The 5,923-nt window shown below is 45.0% G+C and overlaps 1 long non-coding RNA gene across 1 annotated transcript; it reads left to right on the top strand.

Moving 5' to 3' along the window:
- The first annotated feature begins 1,237 nt into the window (after positions 1 to 1,237).
- LOC115089309 lies at positions 1,238 to 5,626 on the top strand. Its single transcript, XR_003856060.1, has 3 exons — positions 1,238 to 1,286; positions 1,813 to 1,876; positions 5,118 to 5,626. It is a non-coding gene; the product is annotated as an uncharacterized LOC115089309 (long non-coding RNA).
- Positions 5,627 to 5,923: the final 297 nt, after the last annotated feature.

The raw sequence follows: 5,923 nt of genomic DNA on the forward strand, positions 1-5,923 counted from the left end.
CCCAGCGGCAGCCGCGAGCTCCTCCAGGCCTTGGCGTCCCGCGGCGGCGGTTGCCGGGCCTTCCACTGCGCACCAGGCCTCACACCGAAGTTCGGCATCCTCAGTGGCATTGGCCACTCCTCTATGTGTGCGCGTGTGGACTGCCCGTTCTCCTTTAGGGCCAGCGGCGGGTCCTAGCTCCGCAGCGCGCCCTGATTGAACGTATTATATAAGGAAGTTCCTGCCTGCACTTCCTTGCCTTGGTAATCGGGTCGGCACTGTATGTGTACTAGTTTGCCTCCGCGTTCACAGTCTCGTTCCAGCCTTGTTCCAGCGTCCATCTGTCCTTGTCTTCCCAGGTAGTACCCTTGGACTGATTCTCTGGTGCTGACCTCTGCCTGCTTCATTGACCATTCTGATCGCTGCCTGGATTCTGACCTTTGCCTGCGTTCGTGACCTCGTCTGACGTCTGGAACCTGACCCCTGCTTCGTTGACTACTCTCGGATTGATTCCTGGTATCTGACTCCTGCTTTGATTGACTTCCCTCGGACTGATCCTCGGAACCTGACCCTGGCTGCCATTGACCACGCCTCCTTGATTCTGGCTCTGTCCCTTGCCTTGTCATTGCCTATGCTGTATTGGCCTTCTCTGATACTCCAGGCCTACAGTCTAGTGACCGACCGCTCTCCTTTGCTACTGGTGGGCATACTTCTATACTTCCTCTCCAGGAGACCCTGCGAGGCCCACCTAAGTCCAAGCGGCCTGGATCCCCAAGGGCTCCACCCAGGGGGATCGCAGGCTTCCAGTGGTGAAGCTCCTCGTAGCCTCTGTCTCCTCCTGTGCTCCGCCCCCTGGGGCAGGTGCTCCCTGACCTGGGCCTGACCAGGGAGCCGTCCTACACTGCTCCAGGATAAGGGTCCACCTCCAAGCGCAACAATAACCAGTGTTTATAAGATGGGAATTTTTCAATTCCAGTATTGGAATGTTGATTAGTGTTTATTGTGAAACAACCTCACAAAATATGTACAAAAGGTGAAAAATGAAAAAAAAATATATATATATATAAATGTGTTCCAAAGCTTTTCTTTTATCTTTCCTCTATTTTCTATCTGTGATATCAATTCATTTAATTGTTTTGTGCTATTTTAAATCAAATAAATAACAATAATTCTTCTTTTCCAAGAAATATATTTGTCATCTGGATGCTGTTTTCCATTACCTTTCATTTCCTTTTCAGCTCTCACTTCAACCTGGACAGGAAATGCTGCAATGGAGTTCAGACCTGTGTGGTTCCTCACGTCCACAGGTGAGATTTTCTAGGATTTCCAAACTGCAGTTGTTATGAATTGTAATTGAATACTTCTGAAGCTATAAACCAGAGATCCCAAGTAACCGAGGAATGTATTTTCTCCGACATGGAGTTTATACAGGGTGAATATATATTTTCCATCCAGGAGAATTTTACTAAGGTGTCTTTGGAACTTTATTTTCTGTTTATCCTTATGAACAGGAGTAAGGTATTTTTAGTGCCCAGGTGTTTTGGGCCTAAGTTTCTGAAGAGGCTGTGTTTCTGCTATACTCAAGTGGCGAGGGAGAGTTGTTTTCACCTTCTTTTATGGGTACGCATGTTTCAGTGGATTTACCTTTTGGTCCATTGGGAATGTATGGGTTCCAAAATCCCAATTCTTTGGAGGGGTTGCAGATCTTTGGACTCTTTTTCTATTTATCTTACTTTCTTTGGCACAAGCAATGTAGTGATTATACTAAAGTAGCATTGTGTGTGTCAAAACTATTTTCACTTACAGATAGCCTCATTCACATCTTTTCCCCAGGTGTAGCCCCTGTACAGGACAAAATAGCCTTGAGGAGATGCATCGCCATGAATTTTATTTAGAGGTAGTTATTTATTTATTTATTTATTTATTTATAACTTTTATATACCGGCATTAGTATGCAAGCATCATACCGGTTCACATTGTAACTAATAGGCTGAAAGTACAATCAACAGGGAGGGGAAACTGGGAGGAATATACATAGGGCAGAAGGCATTGAGAATTAAAGCGTTAAAAAACTGTAACAGGCTATGTACACGGTCTATATATAAAGGCTTAAGTGTAACAGGCTAATTACAAGAGTCTATATACAAATGGGTTCAATTTAGGAGGGGCTGTTGAAGGAGAGGGGGGGGAAGATTAATCTGGGTAGGCTTGTCGGAAGAGCCACGTTTTACGTTTTTTTCTGAACTTGGAGTAACATGGCTCAAGTCTGAGTGTGGTGGGGAGGGCGTTCCATTGTTTAGGGCCTGCAATGGAGAGTGCGCGATCCCTTGTGGCGGAGAGGTGGGCTTTTTTTAAAGGGGGAATAGAGAGGGTGCCTTTGTTGACAGATCGAATGGGTCATTCAGAGCGTATGGGACAAAAGGGTTCATCAAGCCAGTTAGTTGTAGGAGTGAATGGATTTGTGTACTATGGTTAAGATTTTAAAGAGAATATGGGATGCGATGGGGAGCCAGTGGAGTTCTTTGAGTATGGGGGTGATGTGATCAGCTTTCCGTGAGTTGGTGATAACCCTGGCGATTGCATTTTGGAACATTTGTAAGGGTTTGGTAGTGGAGGAGGGTAGACCGAGGAGGAGGGCATTACAGTAGTCAAGCTTTGAGGAAAGGGTAGCTTGGACGACAGTGCGGAAATCATGATAGTGGAGGAGGGGTCTGAGTTTCTTCAGAATACTGAGCTTACCCCCTCTTGTGAGACATTCCTCACGGCACTCCAAGCAATAGGTCTTAAACAAATCGTTACCTCCCCCATCCATCAAGCTGGACACTCCCTGGACCTCATATTCATCAACCATTGTTTCCTACCTTCCCACCCCCCCACCTGCTCCCCTGTACCCTGGTCGGACCACTTCCTCATAGAAGCCTTACTTCCTCTTAACTTCCCCACTACCCCCACCCCCACAAACAACACTACAATTACCTTCAGGAAACCCTGCTCAGGAGATGAACTGGCTCTTGCTATCTCCAACGCCTCTACTAACCTTGACTGCTCCAGTCCAGAAACTGCCATCACATCCTGGTTCAGCATAACTCTTGAAATTGCTGACAAACTATGCCCCATCTCCAGACGAAACCTACACCAATCCACAAAAAACCATCAACCATGGTACACGACAGAATTAAGATCCCTAAAAAATACTCTTAGGCAGCGAGAGAGAATCTGGCGTAAAGCCCCCTCACCCCAACTCGCCTCAAGCTACAAAACCGCCCTTCACCATTATAGAATAACCACACTCAAAACCAAACGAGATTTCTATGCCTCCAAGATCCACGAATACTTGTACAACCCGAAAGCCCTCTTCAATTATGTAGCCAACCTTACCAAGTCCTCCCAGCCCGCTATCCCTGAAAATGAAGCCACCGCCAAGAGCGAAGAAATCGCCCAATATTTCCTCGCAAAAATCACCAACATTCTCCGCAGATTTCAACATCCATCTCCCCCATTTCCCCCCCCCCCTTCAACCTTCCCCCACTACACCCACCCTCCAAACCCTCGACCTGACTTCCTCTAAAGAAGTGGAATCAATTCTCAGAAAACTCAAACCCGCATCTCACCCTTCAGACACCATTCCCACAAAATCCCTCCTCTCCATCCCAAATTCTATCTCCAAACCTATCGCAGACATTATAAACTCCTCTCTCTCTTCAGGCTCTGTCCCAGATGCCCTCAAACAAGCAATTGTTAAACCCCTCCTAAAAAAACAGCATTAGACCCCAAAGACCCCGCCAACTTCCGCCCAATCTCTAACCTGCCCTTCCTCTCCAAAATTATGGAAAAGATTGTGAACATCCAACTTACAGAATATCTTGAAAACAATAATATACTGCATCCAGCCCAATATGGCTTCTGTAAGTACCTCAATACTGAAACTCTCCTGCTCTCTCTCACGGACCACTTGCTCATAGGCATGGACCAGGGCAACTGTTACCTCCTCGCCCTCCTCGACATCTCAGCTGCCTTTGATACCATCAATCACAACCACCTCATCAACCGTTTAACCGAAATAGGTATCTCAGGCCTAGCCCTGCTATGGTTTAAATCCTATTTATCCAACAGAAAGTTCTCCGTCAAAATAGGAAACGCCAAATCCACACTCTACCCCCTGTCTCAAGGTGTCCCCCAAGGCTCCTCCCTCTCCTCTACCCTCTTCAATATTTACCTCACACCACTATGTCAGCTCCTCACAGACCTTGGCCTCAAATTCTACCTCTATGCAGATGATGTGCAAATCATCATTCCCATTCACAACTCTCGCTCAGATGCCCTTGCTTTCTGGAACACATGTCTTGCCACCATAAATGACTTCCTTACCAACATCCACCTCGCTCTTAACTCCTCCAAAACAGAGCTGCTCCTTATCTCTCCACACCTCCCTCCTAAACCCCTGATCTCCAACGACCCAGCTTTCAGCACCATAACGTCCCAACCCACTGTAAGAGATCTTGGGGTAATTCTAGATCAACAACTTAATCTAAAAAAACAGATCAACTCCATCCTCAAAGAAGGAGTTTTCTAGCAAATGGATGCTTTTTCTGTGCCAAAAATGTGACGTATGTTCCTAATTTTCCCTTTCTCTGATGGGGGTGAATATGGGGCTGGCTAGGCCCTCCTATAGAGAAAGGGAAAAACATTCCGGTAAGAGGAGATTCAGGGGGGTGCTGGTGGTTTATTGAGTGACAGTAAGAATCCATTCTCAACAGAGTGGGTCATTGGTAATATCCTTACAGCCACTAGAGGGAGTCTAGTGATGGTTGGTGTTTGGAAAACACGTCTTCCAGGTTGCTGGAGAGGTAAGGGTTGTGGCTGTCCAAGCTCCCATGGGAAGAGAGAGAGTTGTTTTCCTCTCTTCACTATCTTAAAGTTGGATTGGATTCAAGCAGGGAGCAATGTTGCAATTGCATCAAAGCATATTGGTTAAGGGTAGTAATCTCCAAAAAATGACCTTTAAAGAATCCAGTTCTGGAGGAGTTTCTATCCCAAGTTCAGCAAGTTACAAGAAGTCACCAAGTTCTGTTTTCTGTATTGTTGCTGTGAATTTAGATTTTGGTGTGTATTTATTGAATTTCTATGATTGTTTTCAGGTACATCGTCCAGGATACAGGTGATTAATAAATTCAAATAAAAGGTAAAAAGATAAAGATAAAAGATTAGGAGAAGAGGATTTCTTCTAAGTGTCAAGTAGTAATAGAAAGAGGCCTGTTTGGAAGAAAAAAAAAGAGGTCCCAGTTTTCTTGAACTTTACTTAAGTGGCATAAGGAACTATATCTATGCTTCTGTTGCTTGTTGATCTTATTGAACTGTTTTTTTTTCTGATTTTTGTAATTCCTTACTGCCTATAATTGTGATCAGCAAATTTATTATAATTTTAGAACACAGCACTTTCAGTATGGACTTTTTTTGTTGGAGTGACGAAGTGTGATCCCTTGGGCCATGAAGGTTCATCTGTACCAAAATTGAGGAATTTGGTTTTGTTAATGCTGCTCTGAGTAGAAAAGTGCACTGCAGTCTCTGAAGTATGAGCCCTTGTAAAATGGTGATTACAAAATTGTGGCCTGTATGAGGACCACCTAAGGGTATGTATTGGTGTTCCAAACTAATTTTTGTGGTTTTTCAAAAGCCATATCATTTTTGGCTTTAAAAGATTGTTTTTAAGATTTAGTGATTTCAAAATGACTGCCATTCCAGCTGGTGGGCTTTTCTGAAAAGGACCATGAGTGGCAAGAGCACATGCTCCCACAGAGGAAGAATCACATTCAAAAGGACTAACATCCTTTCCTTCATGACTAGGAAGAGCCAGTCAGATGAGAAGCATAGAAGTGGACTATGTTGGGACATAAGGGGGCCATCTCGGGCAGCCGAGGACGGAGAGAGTGTTGGTATGCAGAAA

Source organism: Rhinatrema bivittatum, chromosome 4, assembly GCF_901001135.1.
Source record: "Rhinatrema bivittatum chromosome 4, aRhiBiv1.1, whole genome shotgun sequence".
NCBI classification, from domain to species: domain Eukaryota; kingdom Metazoa; phylum Chordata; class Amphibia; order Gymnophiona; family Rhinatrematidae; genus Rhinatrema; species Rhinatrema bivittatum.